This window comes from Macaca thibetana, chromosome 4 (assembly GCF_024542745.1).
Source record: "Macaca thibetana thibetana isolate TM-01 chromosome 4, ASM2454274v1, whole genome shotgun sequence".
NCBI classification, from domain to species: Eukaryota; Metazoa; Chordata; class Mammalia; order Primates; family Cercopithecidae; genus Macaca; species Macaca thibetana.
This window is the reverse complement of record NC_065581.1, coordinates 93338915-93362028: the sequence shown is the minus strand read 5'-3', so window position 1 is coordinate 93362028 and position 23114 is coordinate 93338915.

Sequence of the window (23114 nt, the reverse complement as noted above, 5' to 3'; positions counted from 1 at the left end):
TTGACTGTGTCCCTATCCATATCTCCTCTTGAATTCTCATGTGTTGTGGGAGGGACCTGATGGAGGGCAATGAAATCATGAAAGCTGGTCTTTCTTGTGCTGTTCTCATGATAGTTAATAAGTCTCAGGAGATCTGTTGGTTTTAAAAAGAGGCGTTCCCCTCCACAAACTCTTTCTTTGCCTGCTACCATCCATGTAAGATGTGACTCACTCCTCCTTGCCTTCCACCATGGTTGTGAAGCCTCCCCAACCATGTGGAACTGTAAGTCCATTAAACCTCTTTCTTTTGTAAACTGCCCAGTCTCAGGTATGTCTATATTAGCAGTGTGAAAACAGACTAATACAAACTGAATGCTAGGAGGGATGCAAAGAACATGAAACAGAGAAAGGAGGACCAAAAGATGTCCAATCGAAATGCTATCTAAGACAGAAATAGAAGGTAACAGAAGGCAAAAACATGTACATTTGTTTTAGAGGTAGTCCTCTGGCCTCTAGATCCCGCATCATGTCTTAGCGACAGAAGAATAGCAAGAAAAACTGCGAGGATTATTTACACACAAAATCTTTGTGAGATTTGGGTGGTCAAAGAAGCTTCTTTGAGGACAATGAGATTGTGTTTGTATATGTGTATGTAGCAAGGTGGACAGTGGATCCAACTTAATTTTTGATTATTCTTTTAAAATGTGATAAATGGAGGTTGATATTTGCAGAGACAGAATTGGGGAACATTTCATAAGGAGCTTGGTTTCTTTTGGAGACACAAAGGATAGAAATCCTAAACTTCCCTGAGATTAAAAGTTATTAAAACTCGTTGTATAGACAGAGCCAGGTTTGATCAAGGCTTGTAAACAGAAAAGACCAGAGAAGTCCTTGATAGTCCCATCACGAGGTGTTTGAAAGTAGATCGGAGCTGTGAACTGGTCTTGGCACATGCATAGCAGTCCTGGAGTAAGTATGAGCTGACAGCAAAATTAATTCATGTCTAGCCCTTTTAAACCAGAGGAGATAAAACGTTAGCAAATCTAAAGTGTTATACTTCTGGGAGCTTAAAGAGTTACTTTGACTGAGCATGGTTATGCAGAGGAAGGCAGCCATGTAGGGGAAACATTCTCCCATGAAACTTGAAGAATGACAGCATCCAAGATAAGCACCTGTGGCCTAAAACTGGGGCAGGAGGTCTTGCCTTTAGCCACATAGCCTTAGACAGGACTGGAGGAGTGTGCCAGCCTTTTTTGCAAACCAAGGATTGCTTGCATGTTTTGGATGTTACACAGATGTCTGGTTGCCCACAGGGGCTGGGTTGGAAGCAAACTGAATGTATGCTGTTTGATTGTAGTATCTCCCAGTTTAAGGGGTTAAATGAAGTCTGTAAAGCAGGAACAAGTAGGTCTGACTAATTGGAAATGAGAAAGCACTCTGGAGATTCTGAGGATTATCATGGGAATGGGGACCCTGTGGAAAAAGCATTAAAGAACATTAAAAATTGATGCAATAGTAGCCAAATTCCATACCAATAAGTGAGAGCCCTTATGCATGGAGAGGAAATTCTCTCTATTTTAGCCCAGAAGCCTCAACACATTGTGGCTTTTATGTGGTATGGCACGGTATGGTCATCGACAGAGAGTGGCTTTGTTTCCTGTTGCTGCTGTAACAAATGATGACAAACTTAACTGTTGAAAATAACACAAATTCATTATCTTATGTTCTGAATGAAAGATTTCTAAAATGTTTAAGTAGGGCTATATTCCCCCTGAATGTTCCAGAGGAGTATCCTTCTCCTTGCTTTTTCTAATTTATAGCCCACATTCCCTGGCTCATTGCCCTGCATTACTCTGGCCTCTGCTTCCACTGTCACATCTGCTTCTCTGATTGTCCTCTCCTTGCTTCCTTCTTCACTTACAAGCATACTTGTGATTACATTGGGCATGCTTGGATATCCAGGATAATCTCTGCATTGAGACCCTTAAATTTAATCACATCTGCAAAGTACTTTTTGCCGCATAAAGTAACATATTCGCAGCTTCTGTGAATAATGACATATTTGGCGGGCCTGTCATTTAGCCCACCCCAATGAGCAATGCAAGACCGGTCACTGACACCCACATCTGTGGCAGGGGCTTGTCCTCTAGACTCAGGAATTTTGCATTAGATAAGTTGCTATTTACTAAAATGCCATGGTTAGGTTATGTAGAGTTCTCCAAAAAATATTGCATGTGTACCCTTGAAAGTTTTACGGAAGCCATATATTAGTCAAGTGGGAGATAAATCAAAGTTGAAAACACAATAATAGGTCATTAAATGAAAACAAAACCAGGTTATGTACATCAAAAACAGTATTTCAGGTCAATCTAAATTATTCTTGTAAATATTGTTTGTTAAACTAAATGCAATCAATATTTTCAAAAGAAATGGTGTATTAACCAGTTTTGTGTTTCTGTAAAGGAATGCCTGAGACTGGGTAATTTATAAAGAGAAGAAGTTTATTTGGCTCATGGTTCTGCGGGCTGTATAAGCATGACACCAGCATCAGCTCCGCTTCTGGTGAAGCCTCGGAAAGCTTTTACTCACAGTGGAAGGCAAATAGGGAGCAGGCGTTTCGTATAGTGAGAGAGGAAGTAAGCGGGAGGCCAGGCTTTTGTAAACAATGCTCTCCATGAGTGACACTGGGAGTTTCACAGTTCCATCATTACCTCCTGGTTCTCAAGACTGTGGACTCAGACTAGAATTAATCCACTGGCTTTCCTGGGTCTCTATATTGTAGATGCCAGATTCTAGAACTTTTCAGCCTCCATAATTGCATGAGTTAATTTTTCATAATAAATCTTTATATATATATTCATGTGTGTGCATATGTATATATATATGTGTGTGTTTATTTGTGTATATATGCATATATTTATATCTATCTATCTATCATCTATCTATCTATATATCTACAAATGAAATTGGTTCTGTTTCTCTGGAGAACCTTGACTAATACAATTAAAGAAATAAATAGAAACAGAAAAATGTAAAACTACTTCTTCCAGAAAATAAAGCATAAAACAAACTGACAGAAGTAAGGAAAAGCATGACAATTTTGTCAACAAATATAAAGCATTCTACTGAACATAAACATTGGCAATTTGAGTGTAATGAGCAAAATAATCTAATTATCTACGTCTACATGAATCAGAATTATTGAAAATAAATGGATGGACAGCATTCCTCAAATTTGAAAAAGAAAGCTTCGGTTGCAATTTTAATTTCAGACAAAGTTGAGAATTCATTGCAAGAATAATTGAATGGGCTAAAACCTGTTATTTATATTTAAATAAAAATATAATACTCATGGGCTCTTTTAGCTATGCTTAATAATGTATCAATATATATAATTCAAAGACAAATCCTTAAAAAAGAAATGGCTGGGTTCTGTAGCTGACACCCATAATCCCAAAACTTTGGGAGAGTGAGGTGGGAGGACTGCTTGAGTCCAGGAGTACAAGACCAGCCTGGGCAATGTAGTGAGACCTCATCTCTACAGAAAATAAAGAAAAAATTAGCCAGCCATGGTGGTTCTTGTGTGTAGTCCCAGCCACTTGGGAGGCTGTGGTGGAAGAATCACTTGAGCCCAGGAGGTAGAGGCTGCAGTGAGCCTTGATTACACGGCTGCACTCCAGCCTGAGTGAGACCTTGTCTCAAAAAAAAAATAAGAAAAGAAATGGAAAGATACATGATCTAAGATAACTGCTGTTGCCTTCGACTGGTTGAGTCCAAACATCTAAATAAGACATAAAAAATTAGAATAACATAGCTTATAAAACTTAATTATTAATTTATATGTAAAGTTTGTTATCCTAAAAGAGATATCAAAACTTATTTTTTAATTTTTATAAAATCTTCCCCCACTCCATTAAATATTAGGCTAAAAAGTAAATTTAGAATAGCCTAAATGACAGAAATGATTCGAGATAGATTTTTTTTTCTGTCCAAACTGCTGTAAAATATGACATTTATAATTAAAAGTTATAAGTAAACAAATCACCCACATATTTGTTCATTAATGGAAGCCTCCCTGGTTACAAGAGAGTTAAAGAAAATCCCTGTAAGACAAAGTTTTGGGGATGTCTAAAGTGGTGACAAAATCAAATCATAGTCATATGTTTCTATTATTAAATACTTAAAATAAAAATCTATTTGTAGCCAATAAAAAATTATACTTTAATAAGCACATCTACACATAGTATCTTCAAATGGGTTCCTAGACATGGAATTATTGTGTTAAATGATATACATTTGATTTGTATTACCACTGTATATTCCAGAAATGTTGAAAAAGTAAAAATAAAATCTCTTGTATCTTAGTAGAACATTATAAGAATTAACTGAACAGTTATCAATCATATTTGTACATGATTTTACTCACAAACCATAATCCCAGCATAATCCCACAACCCAAATGATAATCCCATACCAAAAATCCCAAATGATTTTAATCACAACCTATATTATCTCTATTTTTGAGCTGGCATTATGCAACAGTGTAAGCTATATGGTTTATTTGACTGTAGTAAACTTGGTTAGATAATTTTATTATTTTATTTATTTACTTTTCTGAGATGGAGTCTCGCTCTGTTGCCCAGGCTGGAGTGCAGTGGTATGATCTCAGATCACTGCAACCTCTGTTTCCCGGGTTCAAGCGATTCTCCTGCCTCACTCTCCCAAGTAGCTGGGACTACAGTTGCGCACCACTACGCCCAGCATTTTGTGGGTGTGTGTGTATTTTTAGTAGAGATGGGGTTTTACCATGTTGGCCAGGCTGGTCTTGAACTCCTGACCTCAAATAATCCACCTGTCTTGGCATCCCAAAATGCTGAGATAACAGGCGTGAGTCACTGCACTCAGCCAGAGAACTTTAAAGTCACAATCATAGTTTAATTATCAAGTGTCACCAGCTAGGTCACAAAGCTCTGTGGGCTCCAGCTGCTTGTGTCCTCCCCCAACTGGCCTGTGGAGCTGGTGCTACCCCATAGCTGATTCTGTCATGTGGCCCACGTGGGGACCCAGCTGGGCACCCGCCTCACTGCCAGCCATGAGGGATTCTAGAGAAGAGGTCTACCAAGTGTGAGCCCAAAAGTCCCCACTGATATAGGCTCAATTCTCTGCCAAGCTGTTCCTTAAAGGTGGCAGCCAGCCATTTCCTTCCCCTGCCCCTTTACCTTTCGTGGCTGGCTTATGGCCCATTTTTGGAGAAAAGACACGCAATCTTGCACATTTGTGAAAATATTTAAGCATTCCCTCATACCCTTTCAACTGTACCACTATATGTATGTTGTGTTTTAGATATGTGTGTGTGTTACATGCATATTGCTACTTGCTCATTTGAGTTTATTTTTCCTTTGCATAAGTTGGCTGAGCATCAGTTGCCATGAGAGATTCAGATGAGAAATTTTCACCATCTTCAAGTCACAAATTGCAAGAGAAATTCTTCTGGGGATGGGGACAATCAGGACTGAGGAACATGTCATTTTCCCTAGAAACAGCTCTCATCCTCCTAAGAGATTTGCGTCTTTTTCTTTCTGTTTTTATTTATGAAGTCACTTCTGGTAGTTGGAGGAGACAAAACCAGCTCTTTTAGTTTCTTCATGGTTGTATTCTTACATCTGCAAGATATTATAGAGTTTAACTATATGTAATTTGGGGATTGTCCTCTGCAAACAAAGGCGGGGGTGGTTGCAGAGGAAGAAAAGATGTTCTAGAACTGGTAGTTGATATATGGAGATACTGTAATGAAATAATCCCACATGTTACTCTATCAGAGTTCTAACAGTTTATAGGGTAGTACTGACAAAATAATGTGCAGAAAAATGGAATGGAATATGCATTGATGTATCTCTGAACTAAGTATATGCTAATAGAAGAATTACAAACTGACACTGAAGGGGTATCTTAATAAATGGCATGGGGAGAAAGTTATTACTAGATGAAATAAAGACGTAAATGAAAAAAATACTGAAGGTGAAGAATTTTGAGTGTAGAATTTTTCAAATAGACTAATATTTAGCTACGAAAGTGAAATATCTTTATTTTCGGATGCTCAGCTCAATGAACTTCAGAAAATTTGCCACACAAAAATGACTTTTGAAATTACTCTTGGAGACAGAATTCTAGCAAAAAAGAGAAATAAATCTAAGAAGAAGTAACACTGTGGAGTTTTAGCTTAGCAATACTATTATCTTAATAAACAAAAATATAACCAAACAGATACAAACAAATTAAACAAATGAACCCCATAACATTCCAGAATTAAAATTCTTGGTGATTCTAAAATAATGGGGATATAAGGAGTGCTGGAGACCAGTGTGGGCTGAGAGTAATTGTCCATTTCAAGAAAAATATGTACACAGTAATAAATTTAAGAAATTTATAGTTGCAAATAAAACAACTCTAAATTTTAATTAGACAGAATTAAAAATAGTACGTCTGCTGTGTTACATAGAGTTTAAGATGCCATCAGTTGTAAAATGTGCCATCATTTCATTTACCATGATGAAGGATGGATCCAATTATGACACTATGTGCTTTCTTATCAGATAGAATATTTATTTATATTCAAAGAGTTTTTTAGACATCATCATTTTATGAAAACACAGAAAGAAGAAATGAAGTAAGATCAGATAAGATATTATTAAAACTTCTTTACAAGAGTCCAACTCTTCTAAGCTACTTCTTAACTTAGCATCATTGATATTTGTATTTTTCTGAACAAAATAATTCACTGTACCATAAAGAGTGATGATGTCATATTTTTAAAAGAATTTATAGAAGAAGTAAAACTACTCTGTTTTGCAGTTAGAGGAGGTCTACTTTAGGCTTCGTTTAGGGATGTTGCTACACTTCTCCAGTTCACCACCTCTGTCAACTTCTTTCCGCATATCATTTCATTTCTAGGGGTTAAAAATACTCTACTCTTCAATATTTTCTCTGGGATTTTCTTCAGACTGCTGACACTAATTCTGTGGGTTTTGATGCTCAAACTTTTGATATTTCTACATGTTCAGGAAGTGGCAACTATGTCACAATTACCACCTGGCCAGTAATGATCATACAATGCCATACACTTCAAACCATTGTGGTTTTCAAGACATTAAACTATAAAACACACACATCTTAGAAAGCATAAATTTTAACTTTCAGTCAACTGAAAAACAGTAACCTTCCTAATATGTAAAGTAGGAATGGAAAAAAATGAAAAAAATTAAGATATGGTAATATAGAACACTAAGCTTTACACACAAGAAAACCTAAATTATAAGAGTAATATTAATTACTGTGAGTTAAAATATAGAGACAGAGATTGAATTAAAAATAAGATTTAATGGTATGTTGTTTTTATTAGTCAAAATTCCCATCAAGGAAAAAACTCAAGATATTTAAAGGAAATTCAGGTAATTGGTCACACAGGTGTTGAATGAGCAAAATGCAGAGGATCATCAGCAGAAGCAAAAAAAAAATAAAAAAAGATGGGGTGATAGCCAAAGAACAGAAACTTTGACAAGTTGACAATTCTGGTCTAAAGTCCAGGTTTCTATACCTGTCAATAAATTGATGGAGCTGCTGTAACATCCTATTCAGAGTGCACCAAAGACTTTCCTTTTTGGCCAGGGATAGACCCATAACCTACACTGTAACAAATACCAGTGCTGTCCTCTGTGTCTATGCTGTAGCTCTGTTGTTCTGTCACTGCTGCTGCTGCCCCTGAAGACTGTCACAAACTGAAAACAGGTGAGAGATATTTTTTTCCCTCCTCCAACTTACGAATTCCTATTAGGATTCCCATTAGCAGAACTTGACAGGAAGCCAGTTGGCATGAGATCCTAGGAAATGTCACTTGCAGGCTTTCAGTCCCCTTAACACATAGCAGAATACAGAAACATGGGAATAGGGGCTTAAAACAAACATGCAAATAACTGAAATCACTGTCTACAAGATATACATGTAAAAAAGAGGGATATGGAAGTGTTTATTCATTCAACAAATATTTATGGAAAGCCTTCTAGGTGTTGAGCTCCTCTTCCAACTGTGATGTTACAGCAGAGAGCAAAACAGATGAAATATCTGTTTAGTGTATTTTCTGAGTTAAACTCAGGGAAGACAGACAACAAACTACATGAGTAGTTACATTCTGTCTTTGTTGACACTTGAAAAATACTATAGTGGAAAGTAAAGCAGGGAGAGGGGTAAGGAGGGTAGGGTGTTGCAATTTGATAAAACAGAGGCCTGGAAGTTACCTGAGTAAATCCACACAGGGACAGTTTAGCCAGCATACAGGGAGACAGGAAAGAACATGGTAGGAGAAGGCAACAAATACATGATGAGGTGACATCATTTGGTCTGAGCAGGGCTGAAAGCTGTCTTTTACTGTTTATATAATATTTATACTTTTAAGAAATTTCATAATGCACCCCCATCTAGTCTTCAGATTAGTCCAGATTTCAAGATCACATTGATTTAATGACTTTGGCCTCAGTTTTTTTAAACCTTCTAAAGACTTCCTAATAATTATAAATAAGTTAGCATCCACTATAAGTGATTTGTCCTCAAGGACTCTCAGATGGAAATATATCTTACTACCCACACTCTGTGTAGAAACTGCAAGAAACTTTCTATGACACCTGAAAGATTAAACTGTCCCCACAGTCAATTCACTTCTGAATCTTTGTAGTCATGGAGAGAAGTTGTCAGAATGCTTGGGTGCTGTTGCTTAGTGGAAGACAGAATTAAAGAAATTTCCCCATCAAAACCAAGACATAGCACAAGAAAACAAAATATCTCTCTCATTTGGGAATATAATCATATAATCCCTACTTAGTAAAAATATATGGTTGGCTATAGAATAAAATGAACTATCTGAATTCAAGCTATTGCCTCTTTATGGTTTAATTAACCTAAGTCCTTCAGAAGGAAGCCCCATTTATTGTTACCGAAGGAAATCAAGAACAAATACAAACTGAGATAACTACTCACACACGTATGCATGCATACATGACTGAGTGTGTTCGTTTGAATATGAATAAGCATTCATGGGCAGAAAACAAACAAATAAGCCAGAGACCTGGAAAGGCCTCTTTGAAAATGTGGCGTTTAAACAACGATATGAAGGAAGAAAAGTAAATCTGAGTGAAATCTGAGATAATTATTCTAATAATGCACCAAGTAGACATTAAGGTGAAAGTATAGTGGGAATAATGAAATATATAATTTACTGGTAAAAGAAATATTAGCTCAAGAAGGTATGATGATCACGCATGTAATTTGCAGAATATCAGTGCAACTGAAATGGGCCCAGTTGTCCCACAGACATGAGGTTATGGTTTCTTTTGAATAAACATAGAAATTGCCCCTCCCAATCTCAAAGCTTGAGAATGTTACATTTGTCTTATACGAGTTCCTTTCTCAGAACACCAATCATCAGTCCTCCCAAATAATGTCAAGGGACTGAAACTTATGAGGCTATTGCATCTGAACAATAAGACACCAGCGCCCTCATCCCTCATGATTGCCTATTCAACCATCTGCTTCCTTTTCACCACCTCCTCTTCTTCACTATTCCCTAATGCCTGTTTTCTTACACATAGTTACATTTCTTCCCCGTTATATTAACTTCTAATTTTAATCAGTTGAGAAGATGGATTTGAGACTGATCTCCTATCTTCTGGACTACAACCCCCACGTAAAGCCTTCTTCCCTGGCAATGCTCATTGCCTCAGTGATTGGCTTACTGTGTAGTGAGAAGCAGGATCTAGACCAAACCTCTGGTGTTTCAGTAACACAGCCCTAAAACATGTAACACAACAATGCTCAGGAAAAATAGATATATCAAAAGTTGTGGTTTAAGCTGAGAGATCTAGAAGACAAACCTATTAATATATTAGATTTAAGTAACACATTAAAAACATGTTAACTGTATGTAGAAATATATACCCAATGACAACAGTAAGTATTCTTTTAGTCAATTCATGGGAGATACCATAGACAAGGCCACAACAGAAGCATTAATAAATCCTGAAGAATTGGCATTGTGTTATGACTATGTTCTTTGACCATAATTCAGTGAAGTGAGAAATTCATAACAAAAGGACAGCTTTAAAAAAATCTCTTATATTTGGAACCTGTGATAAATATTTCTTTTATTGTAGAGGAACTCTTAGGAAATTATGAAGTACTGAATGAAGTAAAAACACTACTTACCGGTATTTGTAAGACTCAATCAAAGTGTTACAGGTAGTTAGACAGGCATGAGTGGGGCAGGAGACGGCTTTTCCCCCACTCACTAGGAATGTCAGGTGCCAGGGACATGCAACTTCCTGAATATGTGCATGAAGAGACAAAATGGCAGAATACGACCTTCTGGGGGAACACTGCTGGAAAAGGGAAGAAAGTCTCAGATGGGCCTGCATACAACTTCCTAAACACACTAAGCATGCTCACTTCCCAAGGACAAGGAATCCTGGCCACATCTAAGGGCCATGAATAACAGATTACAATGGTATTGGTTAAGGAAAATCTTGCTTTTACCACTCTCCATCTACCTTCTTTCCCTCATCACTGGAACAGCCAGTGGTAAAAGTTAAAGACTAAGTCAGACCTTAGCTGAGTGAGGCAGCAAGTTTCAAATGAAATGAGAGACTTGCACTTGACTTTAACTTTTAATATGTGAGTGTGGCAAGAAAGAAAATGCAAAACCTCATTTAGAACAGTGACAAAGTATTCAGAAGATTGCATAAAGGCAATGGTCAAGAAAAGATCACGTTTCTTTTTTGCACCTTGCCAGGTCCAACTTACTCAATAAACCAAATATACCTACATCAAATAAATATATTTACTAAAAAATACCTCTTACGTGTTGTAGTATGTGTCAGAATTTCAACCCATTTTAAGGCTGAATAATCCATTGTATGCACATACTATATTTTCTTTAACCATTTCTTCTTTGATGGACATTTGGGTTGCTTCCCCCTGTTGGATATTGCGAATAATGCCGTGAGCAAATGGATGCACAAATATCTCTTTACGACCCTGCTTTCAATTCTTTTGAATATATCACCAGAAATGAAATTACTGGATCATATGGTAATCCTATTTTTAATTTTTGAGAAACTGTCATACTGCTTTCTATAGCAGCTGTACTGTTTTACATTCTCAACAACAGTATAGAGGGTTTCCAATTTCTCCACATTCTTCCTAACACTTGTTATTTTCTCTTTTATTTTTAATAGTAGTCATCCTAAAAGTGTGAGTTTACAGTTACTTGTGGTTTTGAATTGCATTTCCCTAATGATTAGTGATGCCAAGCATCTTTCCATATGCTTCTTGGCTGTAAAATATTTCTGATTATCAAAATCCCTATAAACAAATATTTCTCTATATCATTTAAAAAAGATGTCATATTGTTGTTATAAAATATATTACACAACAATAAGGATAACATTAGCATCTCAAAATAAACAGAATTCACATAAAAAGAACTCAAGATAGTCATTAAAGACACTTTAGGCCAGGCGCGGTGGCTCACACCCGTAATCCCAGCACTTCAGGATGTCAAGGCAGGCAGATCACAAGGTCAGGAGTTCGAGATCAGCCTGGCCAATATGGTGAAACCCCGTCTCTACTAAAAATACAAAAATTAGCCATGCGTGGTGGTGTGCCCCTATCGTCCCAGCTACTTGGAGACTGAGTCAGGAGAATGACTTGAACCCGGGAGGCAGAGGTTGCAGTGAGCTGAGATCGTGCCACTGAACTCCAGCCTGGGCGACGGAGTGAGACTCTGTCTCAAACAAACAAAAAAAGACTTCAGTTATTTTAATATAAATGAAAATGTAATTTAAAACATCAAGTCTTTAAAAATATCAAATTGACAAAAATTAAAAGAAATATTAATATTTAATATAACTGAGGGTTTATTAAGACATTCGTATTCTTAAAATGATGCCATTGTTTTGATCCTTCTGAAATGAAGTTATCTGTCTATTCATCTGTCTCTCTCTCTTGCATATATCACATCTATCTTAAATTAACAAAAATACAATATTTTTCACCCTTCAATAAAGTCATGATAAAATACAAATCATAAAGAAAAAAATGCATAAGTTTAACTCTATCAAAATAGCAAATTCTAAAGACCATCAGCAAAATTAAGACAAGAAATAGACCTGTAGAAGGTTTTTGTAACAGAGATAACAAATGATAAATGTCTAAGATAAATTAAGAATTTCCATACAATAATATGAAAAAGACAAACCCACAGAAAATAAGGCTAATAAATATGTGTATAAGATCTATAGATTTATTAATAATAACTTACACAGTAAATTACAGTGAAATATCTTTCTGTTGCATCAGCTTGATAAAAATATTATGACTATATCTAGCATTGACAAGCAAAAAAGAAAACTATTGTTCATCGATGATGAGATTATTAATGATACCAAAATGTTAAAACTACTTTGGCAGTATGTATTAAATTTGCATATGTGCATATATTAGTACCAAAAAATCCATTTTAGGTATGTATTATTATGGAACAAGGCCACACATTAAGAATTTCACTTTAAAAAATAATAATGGAAATGCAGGGAGGAGGGTGGCTCACAGCTTGAGCTAGCAATGACCATAACGCATTTTTTTTAACATATCAAAATTCGAAGCTTTACACAAAATGACTGAGTAAATTCAAGGTATTTCTTCCTTCTCTCTACATGCAAGTACATGAATTCAGGAAGTCCTTGGTAGTCAGCAGGATAGGGAAGGTATATACTGGAAACAAACAAACTTTGAAAGAGGAAGTTGAAGATACACATTCGAAAAATCAATCATATACATTTGTAAACAAGGTGACTCACAATATTTATTCAGAATGAAAGTGAATGTGATGTTGAGGAACTGTAAAGGGGTTAGAGGTAATTGTTTACCAGAGCAAAACATTACTGTTAGCTGAGTAGTTAACTGAATAACTGACACACATTTCTTTTGATTGTGTTGGGGCTGACTTTGCCATGATGCCCTTCTGTACACAGGGTGACAAAACAATAGTTTTCAACGTGGTAAAATCTGTACTAATAATAAGAAAAAAAGTAAAACAACCCCAAATATCCATCAACAAGTGAATAGAGAAATAAATTTTAGACAATTCTTATAATGGAATATTATACAGCATATAGAATAAACTAGAGCTTAGCAAATAGAGACCAATGCTTGAGCGTGGAATGGAAGATTTTGTTCCCAGACAGGGCCCAATCTAGCACAGCATCTAAATATTGATGAATGAGGTGCCAGGGAAGAAAAATGTGGTAGGTCTCTTAAAGCTGAGGAATAAATCAAACCATTTCTGCCCCATATTACAAAAGCACAGCCTCAGACTGCAGTTGATCAGCAAGCAATAACTATGATGGTTCGGAAGGTTTCAGGTGGCAAATATCACTTTAGTACTTTCTTCAGGGTTTCAGCGTCTGGCTATCTTTGCTGTGCAGGTAAGTTTCTTAGTTTGGAATTATAATACCCAGATATTTTTTAGCAAAGTTGGTGTGCCCTGCTGTCAGCATACTGGACGACCAGGTTAAGAGCAAGTAGTAACGTGGGCAGATCTCAGAGATGATAGTAAATGCAAAAAGCATATTGCTGAACCATTGAGCAGTCAGAATTATTTATGTAAATTATGTACATTTTAAAACACACTAAGGGGTTTATATTTTGTTATTTTGAGCATATTTAAGAAGAATATTCTCGGGATGATTATTAGCTGCTTATAGATTGTGTTTGCTTAATTATCCTAGACACTGAAATCAGAAAAGAAAATACTGAGTACATTTGGCTAAATGGGTTTACTTACCATTCCATCAAAACTAAAATAAATGATGTCTGGCTTTAAAAATAAAAATAGCTGCTTTTCTCTTACAGCAACTATGAGCTGGAACCACCAGGCACAGCTCCTTGGATAATGTGTGGAGTCAGAGGTTTGAAATTTTAGTGTTGTAAAATACTGTCCTTATATGCCTTACCAATACCTTGTGAATTGACAGTGTAGAAATGGTGGCTCTTACCTTCCTTTCAGTGTTTTCAGACTACAGAGTAGTCAGTGCAGACTAATAGAGACATGATGCTCTATGTCAGAGCTAGGCAAACTTCTCTGGAGGAGCCATTGTTTTTCAGGGATTTCTTGGGTGAGCTCTAAACATCAATATTTCCTTTTCATCTAGTGGCAATAACTCAAAGACCAGGGGAATCACTTAAATATTTATAGGAGCTACCTGCCCATGCTCATGCCTGGGCTGTCATCAGATTCAAGGAAAGGCATGAGCCCTGTCATCAGAGGCAGGTACTTTCAAAGAAAAAACAGCACACACTCTCATATATCTTTAATGGAAAAACAAATCATACTTCTATGGAAAGTGTTGGTGTTGATGTGATGGAATGTTGAAATTTATTCATAGATGTGAAAATTCTTCCACGTCAGAAAAAAATGACATGGAGCTTGACCAAGCTTCACATTAAAGCTGTACCCCTGACTTCCCTCACTAATTAGTCTTTCCACCTAGAAAGCCACTGGAAAAAGGTCCTCAGATCGGCATCGCTGTAGCTGCTTGAGCCTCACCAGGTGGTCAGATCACAGGCAGCTATTTTCCTTGCCCTAACCCAAACCTGCAAACCTCTGGCACAGCAATTCAACTGCAGAAAATGTGCCCCTTTGCTGTTTTGAAAGATCCTTCTCTTTGTCTTCTAATAATGTAGGCTCTATTTTTCCCATGTTATTTATTTTGTCTTTAGATTTAATCAGGATTGTAAAACATTTTTATTTTTACAGCCAGACATCATAAATTCTGTGACAAGCTCTTCAATGGACCATTTGAGCTTATGTGACCTGCTTTCTATTTCTTTTTCATCCCTCTAACTTTTATAACTTATTACCTACTTTCTGTTACTTTAGCAGTGCGATTTAGAACAGGATTAAACACATTTCCACATGGTTTGCAAGTAGGCTTTTAAACTGGGTCTTTTAAAATATGCTTTTGAGTCAGAGTTTTACTAGAGTACAATAATTATTCTTTCATCCTTGCTCCATTTTTATACTGGTGGGTAAATAAAGCAACAACTGTACAGAATGTTTATTGGTGATATAATTACCTATTGCCAGTAGCCAAACACCTGGTGAAAGCCACAAATTCCCCAAACGTATATTAATTTACTTAATAGATGTGCCAGTTCATAGATGTATTAAATAAACACTAGCTTTTTGATTGGTTGATTCAGACTATATTTGTTTGCACATATGTTTGTCCAAAAACTTTCCTAGTCAGTTTAATCAGCCAACCAATTAGGTCAGTTGGCAAAACTACCAACTGATATGATTGCATATTTTGACTCACTGCTTTGTCAAATTCATGCTATTAAAACAATAGGCTTTTTATCTTATATTTGTCTTCCCCACCATGATAATAGCTCCATACTTAATTCAACCATGGCTGGATGTCCTTGGAGCTATTCAGTCCTCCTCCAACTTGATTCTGAGCAATTGAAAAACCAATCATTATAATTAATTCTAAATCTTCTTGTCAATTCACCATCTCATACTTCATATTATTTCTTTCTTACTGCAGTTGTTTCTGTATCTATTTTATGGAGTTTAACATTTCCATCTTCAGATTCAGGTCCTAATTAATCTCCTGCAGAAGACTTAAAAACTTTTGCCTTCATTTGTAATGATCTATGTGCTTTAGACTTACTCATTCACAGATTAAAACCTTTTTTTTTATTGTGGTCAGATTTTCACATTTCTAACACCGTGATTTCTGCATTTAGCATCCTTTTGTCCTCTCTTTCATTTAATTAACTGAATTAATTAATTCAATTTTAATAGTTATTACTTCTTCCATGTGTCCAATATTATGTTAAACAAATGAAAGAAATGAAAAAGACAATTCTTTTCCTTGTGGAATTTGTGCTCTGGTTAGAGAGAGATGTGGGAAAAAAAACAAAACAAAGCAAAACAACAACCACTCACACAGATAATTCCAACACAAAGCAGTAAAATCTATCAAAGCAGAATCCCAGAGCGCAGGCAGAGGGGCAGTGTGCCAAGATAGTCAAGAACACTGACTCTCACATCCTACTGTCTGCTCCTGTAATGACGTCACCACTTGGAAATCTTGTGGCTGTGGCGGAAATTCCTTTCCTTTTTCAGGCCTCGGGTTCCTTTTATTTTAATTTAGGATACCTACAGGACTTCCTTCATTGACTTGTCGTGAGAAGGTAATGAAATGATACATATTCAATACTTAGGCTAATTCCTGACACATATAACGTAGTCGATACATGGTGTTGTTATTAAAATATGATTATTGTTACTAGGTGCCCCAACTTCAGAAGGTAGAGAGAAAAGAGGGTTTGGCATAACTGGCTGACTGCCATTTGGGTAAATGATAATAAGGCTGTGAGCTATGAGATGTGGTTTGTTTTCTGGATCTGCCACTAAAAACCTGTAGTCTCTCCACCTTTAGAAACTCAAAATTGTTTTAAGTGACGTTGTTACAGACCACAGGTTCTTGAGCTCTCTATGCAACAGAAATTGACACAGGCCAAAAGAGTTTTCCAAATAAGACTTAATTCTTAATTGGAGGTTACGCCCAGACTTAAGCGAGGCAGCGAGAGAGAGAGAGAGAGAGAGAGAGAGAGAGAGAGAGAGAGAGAGAGAGAGAGAAAGAGAATTCCTTGACTGAGTCCCTGAAAAGAGCTAGAGGTAGAGCTTTTTTTTTTTTTTTTTTTTTTTTTTAAGCATGGGAATTGACATCATGGTAGGGTGTGCAGGTTGAGCTAGTCAAAGTATGTGAGGGGTGAGGCATATGGGCCGGCATTATCTGGTTGTGATGGTTATCTTGAGTAATGGGCCACCTGATGGTCTGGTCTGTGAGCAAAAAGGCTATAAATCAATTGTTCAGCATTCCTGCCTGAAGTGGGACACTCTGCAACCTTGGTTATCTCTTAAGGCCACTTCCTGGAATTCTTTCAGTAAAAGGCATGGTTAAACATTATGGCATTAGTGAGGTAGTGGTGTGAGTTCTGTGATCAGTGGGAATGCACGAAAGAATGCTCTAGTGGGGACGAGTTGCCACCGAGTCCTGTTCCTACTCTGTCTCAAAATGAACAGATTTAAATAGTTTCTCTCCCTCACCAAATTCAGATTAGTTTAGACCTTTAAAACTATGCTCTCACAGATCTCAGTGTTTATTATTATTATTTTTTGAGACAGAGTCTCTCTCTGTCACTTAGGCTGGAGTGTACTGGTGTGATCTCGGCCCATTGCAACCTCTGTCTCCCAGGTTCAAGCAATTCTCCTGCCTCAACCACCCAAGTAGCTGGGATTACAGGTGCCTGCCACCATGTCCAGCTAATGTTTGTATTTTTATTAGAGATGGGGTTTCGCCATGTTGCCCAGGCTAGCCTTGAACTCCTGGCCTCAAGTGATCCGTCTGCCTCAGCCTCCCAAAGTGCTAGGATTACAAGTGTAAGCCACTGCATCTGACTGTATTATTTGTATTATAATGTTACTACTATTATTTAGATAAGTACAATCATAAAGCAATATAAATCTTTAACACTTATTAAACTATAAAATGAAAATCAAAGCAAATATCCCTTTTTGGCGCCTGATTTGTTTTGATTTGCCGTGATTTAATTTTATTTGAGTCTACAGAGTGCAAACAGATAGCTTCATTCTATTTTTTACAATTGCCTTTATTATAAACAGACCACATGGGATTTTTTCACTCAGTCCTTTGATGGCATAGTGGGGCTAATTTTTTCAGTCACTTTCAGGTGTTGAAATAATTTTATTTTTTACTTACTAGAAAATCCACTGTGACCTTAATCAAATAACCAAAGATAACATCACAGTAATGGGACAAAATGAAATTGTGTGCCACAGTTACAGTAGGTAGCTAGTCAGACATGAGCAGAACTGGAGAGGGCTCCCCTACTCTCTGCCACCAGGAATGTTAGGCAACCACCAGGTGACAGGCAGGCGGTTGTTACACTGTTTCTGTAAAATAATAATTGGTCGCAGCCTGCACCAGGGAAAGGCAGTCTCCCAATATATAGAAAAAACCTGAAACTGGTGATCAGCAGTTTCCCAATAAGATCTCGTGAGTTAGGCAAGTGGGCTCAAACATGTGCATTAAGAGGCAAAATGGTGGAGTTTAACTGGTATATGACCTTCTAGGGACATTTGACTGGTAAGGAAAGACACCTCAAGTGAGCATGTGTACAACTCCAGTAAACACACTGTGCTTGCAGCACCTTCCAAGTGCTGGCAGGCCACTGTGCATGCAGACAGTCCACTCCGCAAGGGAAGAATCAAGGAAGAAGGAGCACAAGACCTGGAAGCAGGCCAACGTACAAAACCCCAAGTCAAAAAGTCAAACTATGCACTTGATCTCTCAAGTCACCCACTTGGTCCTCTTCCAGGTGTACTTTATTTCCTTTCATTCCTGCTCTAAAGTTTTCATTAATCTTTCACTTCTGCTCTAATACTTGCCTCTGCCTCTCCTTATGCCTTATGCCCCTCAGTTGAATTCTTTCTTCTGAGGAGGCAAGTATTGAGGTTGCTGCGGACCTATATGGATTCATCGCCGCCGGTAACACCACCTTAGGCAAACTAAGAAAAATATAGTGTCTCTTCCATGATATTCTTGCCAAAGATACATAACTTGGATCATATCGCTAGGAAGCATGAGACAAATCTAAATTGCTGGGCAATCTATAGAATAACTGGCCTATAATTTTCAAAAGAATTAGGATGTGGGAGTCAAGGTAGACTAAGAAACTCTTCCAGATTGAAGGGAATTAGAGAAACATGACAGCTAAATGCAATTTGCATTCCTGGGTTAAATCTTTTTGCTATAAAGGATGTTATCGGGACAACCACAAAAATTAAGTGGAATGTGAGGATTTGATGCTAGCAATGTGTCAGTATTAGTATTCTGATTTTGATGGCTGCATTATACTTATATATAAAAAGTCCTTGTTTATAAAAATAGCATGCTGAAGTATTAAAAGGTGATGATTGCATTAACACTATTTTCAAATAATTTAGGAAAAAATGACTTGTACTTGCAACTTTTCTGTAATTTCAAAATTAATTAAAACTATTTAAAAATAATTTGAACATGTTGTTTTTCAATGAGTCTGAAAGGAAATATATGTACCTTATATTTATGCTATGTATAAATCCAATTCACAGCAAAATAAAAACTCCAGTCTCTTACTTAATATTTTGCTTCCTTCTCTAGTTTAATCCTGAACTTCAATACTGTAAACCCCATAGAGAAGGCAGTGCATTCTGTGCTATCTTTCCCTGCTTCATAGCCTGATCCTCACCTCTGCTGCTCCTATTTCTTCTGGGTCTGGGACATGGGAAAAAGTATTTAGGAGGAAAGGACAGCCTTACCTGACTGGTTCTCTTGAAATCTGATCATAGCATCTGTTATGGCAGAAACCGCATGTTTTTAATTTCTCCTGTGGGTCACTTTATAAACCTTTGGGGATATACCACAGAGACCTACATAGTAGCATTCCCTGATGCTGATAATGTGTACTCCAAAGAAGCCCAAACCACACTCTTAGGAACTACACCTCTGGAGTGTTTTTTACCAGGATTTGTTCAATGTCATCCTAACTTCTTTTTTTTTTTTTTTAATTATACTTTAAGTTCTAGGGTACATGTGCACAACATGCAGGTTTGTTACATATGTATACATGTGCCATATGGGTGTGCTGCACCCATTAACTCATCATTTACATTAGGTATATCTCCTAATGCTGTCCCTCCCCCCTACCCCCACCCCACCACAGGCCCCGGTGTGTGATGTTCCCCTTCCTGTGTCCACTGAGTCCCGGGAAAATTCATCACCTAAACTCTGTCAAATGCGAATGTCTGTAATCCCAGCTACTCTGGAGACTGAGACATGAGAATCACTTGAACCCGGGAGGCAAAGGTGGTAGTGAGCCGAGATCATGCCACTGTACTCCAGCATGGGTGACACAGACAGACTCTGTCTCAAAAAAATTAAAAAAAAAAACAACAACTTAAAAAAAATTGGGGCAAAAATGGAGAGGGAACAGGGAGGATATGGTAATTCACATATTGCAAGAGAAAAGGAGCAGGTAGGGAATAGTCAGTTATGTATTTGTCTCATAGTTTACATAAGATATGGAAATACTTAACTTTTATCTATAGCTATTTAACTTGTGGAAATATTTAACTTTTTATCTATAGCTATCTGCTTAGGAACAAAAGGAAAGGCAGCTTCTTGCATGACTCAGCTTTCACCTTAACATTTTTCTTTTGGCATAGTGAATTGGGGTCCCAAGTTTTTATTTTACTTTCACAAGGTCTATATTGCATTCTGGAAAATATTGCCATCATTATCACAATGGGACTGTATCACTGTCTTGTTATTTTTTACCTCTATGATTCCATTTATTTGACAATATTTCACAGGCAAAACAACAAAGAAAACAGATCAGTGGTTGTCAGGGTGTAGGGATTAGAGGAGAGATTGACCACAAAGAAGCAGGGAGAAATTTTTGGGAGTGGTGGGACTATTCTGGTTACATAACTGTGTATGGTTACACAACTGTGTATGTTAATAAAACTCACAGAACTGTATACTAAAAGGATAAATTTTATTATATGTAATTGATCCTTAATTTCTAAAATGAAAAAAAAATCAACCAATTCAAAAAAGGAGGAAATTTAGAACGTGTAATGAGGAATTAATTTAAATGCCAAATGCTGGGCAATAAAAACCTCCACCTCTGTTTCCCCTAGAAAATATCAAATGAATTCTATGTTGAACATTATGGTTTTTAAAATGTTTCTCTTTAAAGGAGATTTGTAAATAAATTTTGAGTGCTATCTTTAAGGTTGGTACAAGGAAAAAAAGAGGCTGACCACAGGGGACAGCCAATATATAGACAAGGTAGTTCATTTTAAAATGCAAATTAAAATGTATTATCATTTCTCCACTATCATACTGGCAATTTCAATATTATCTGTAGAGTAAGACTGAGCCAAAAGACAATGGATTGATATTTTCAAAATTCAGAGGAAATTTTTAAATACTATTTTTTTTATTTCAATAGCTTTTGGGGCACAAGTGGTTTTTGCATACATGGATGAATTGTTTAGGGGTGAAGTCTGAGATTTTAGTGTACCTATCACCAAAATAATGTACATTGTGCCCACTATGTAGTGTTTTATCCCTCACTGCCCCTCACACTCTCCCTCTTCTGAGTCTCCATAGCCCATTATATCACTCTGTATGCCTTTGTGTTTCCATAGCTTAGCTCACATTTGTAAGTGAGAACATACGTTATTTAGTGTTTCATTCCTAAGTTACTTCACTAAGAATAATGACCTCCAGCTCCATCCCTCCAAGTTGCTGCAAAATATACTATTTAGTTCATTTTAAAGGCTGAGCAGTATTCCATGGTGTATATACACCGCATTTTCTTCATCCACTCATTGGTCAATGGCCATTTAGGTTGGTTCTATATGTTTGCTACTATGAATTGTGCTGCAATAAACATGCATGTGCAGATGCCTTTTGGTGTAATGACTTTTCCTTTGGTAGACACCCAACAGTAGGATTGTTGCGTTGGATGTTAGATAGTAGATTTACTTTTAGTTCTTTAAGAAATCTCCTTACTGTTTTCCATAGAGGCTGTACTAGCTTACGCTCCCACCAGCAGTGTATAAGTGTTCCCTTTTCACCACATCCACACCAATGTCTATTTTTTTTGACTCTTTAACAATGGCCAGTCTTGAAGGAGTAAGGTGGTATTGCATTGTGGTTTTAATTTGCATTTCCCTAATTAGTGCTGCTGAGCATTTTTCATATGTTTGTTGGACATTTGTATATCTTTTTATTGAGACATGTCAATTCATGTCCTTTGCCCACTTTTTGATGGGATTTCTTTTCTTGCTGATTTGTTTGAGTTCCTTGTATATTCTGGATATTAGTCCTTTGTTGGATTGATAGTTTGCAAATATTTTTTTCCTTGCTGTGCTTTGTCTGTTTACTCTGATGATTATTTGTTTTGCTGTACAGAACTTTTTAGTTTTATTAGGTCCTATTTATTTATTTTTATTATTGCTGTATTTGCTTTTGGAGGTCTTAGTCATTAATTCTTTTCCTATGCCAATGTCCAGAAGAGTTTTTTTCTAGGTTATCTTCTAGAGTTTGTATGGTTTCAGGTCATAGATTTAAGTCTTTGATCCATCTTGAGTTTATTTTTGTGTAAGGTGAGAGACAGGGATCCAGTTTCATTCTTCTACATGTGGCTAGCCAATTTTCCCTGCACGATTTATTAAATAAAGTGTCCTGTCCCCACTTTTTTTGTTTGCTTTGTTGGAGATCAGTTGGTGGTAACTATTTGGATTTGTGTGTTCCCTATTTAGTTCTATTGATCTGTGTGTCTACTTTCATACCAGTACCATGCTGCCTTGTAGTATAATTTGAAGTCCAGTAATGTGATGCCTCTGAATTTGTTCTTTTTGTGTAGGATTGCTTTGGCTATTTGGGTATTTTTTTTTTTGTTCCATATGAATTTTATAACTGTTTTCTCTAATTCTGTGAAATACAATATCGGTATTTTGACAGGAATTGCATTAAATCTGTGGACTGCTTTGGGGAATATGGTCATTTTCACAATATTGATTCTTCCAATCCCTGAACGTGGGATGTGTTTCCATTTGTTTGTGTCATCTATGATTTATTTTAGCAGTGTTTTGTGTTCTTCTTGTATAGATTTTTCATCTCCTTGTAAAAGGGTATTTTATTTTTTTTGAAGCTCTTGTAAAAGGGATTGAGTTCTTAATTTGATACTCATCTTTGCCATTGTTAGTGTTTAGCCGTGGTACTAATTTGTGTAAATCAATTCTGTAACCTGAGACTTTACTAAATTTGTTTATCAAATCTAGGAGCCTTTTGGATGGGTCTTTAGGGTTTTCCAGGTATATGATCATATCACTGGTGAACAATGATAATTTTTGACTTCCCCTTTTTCAATTTGAATGCACT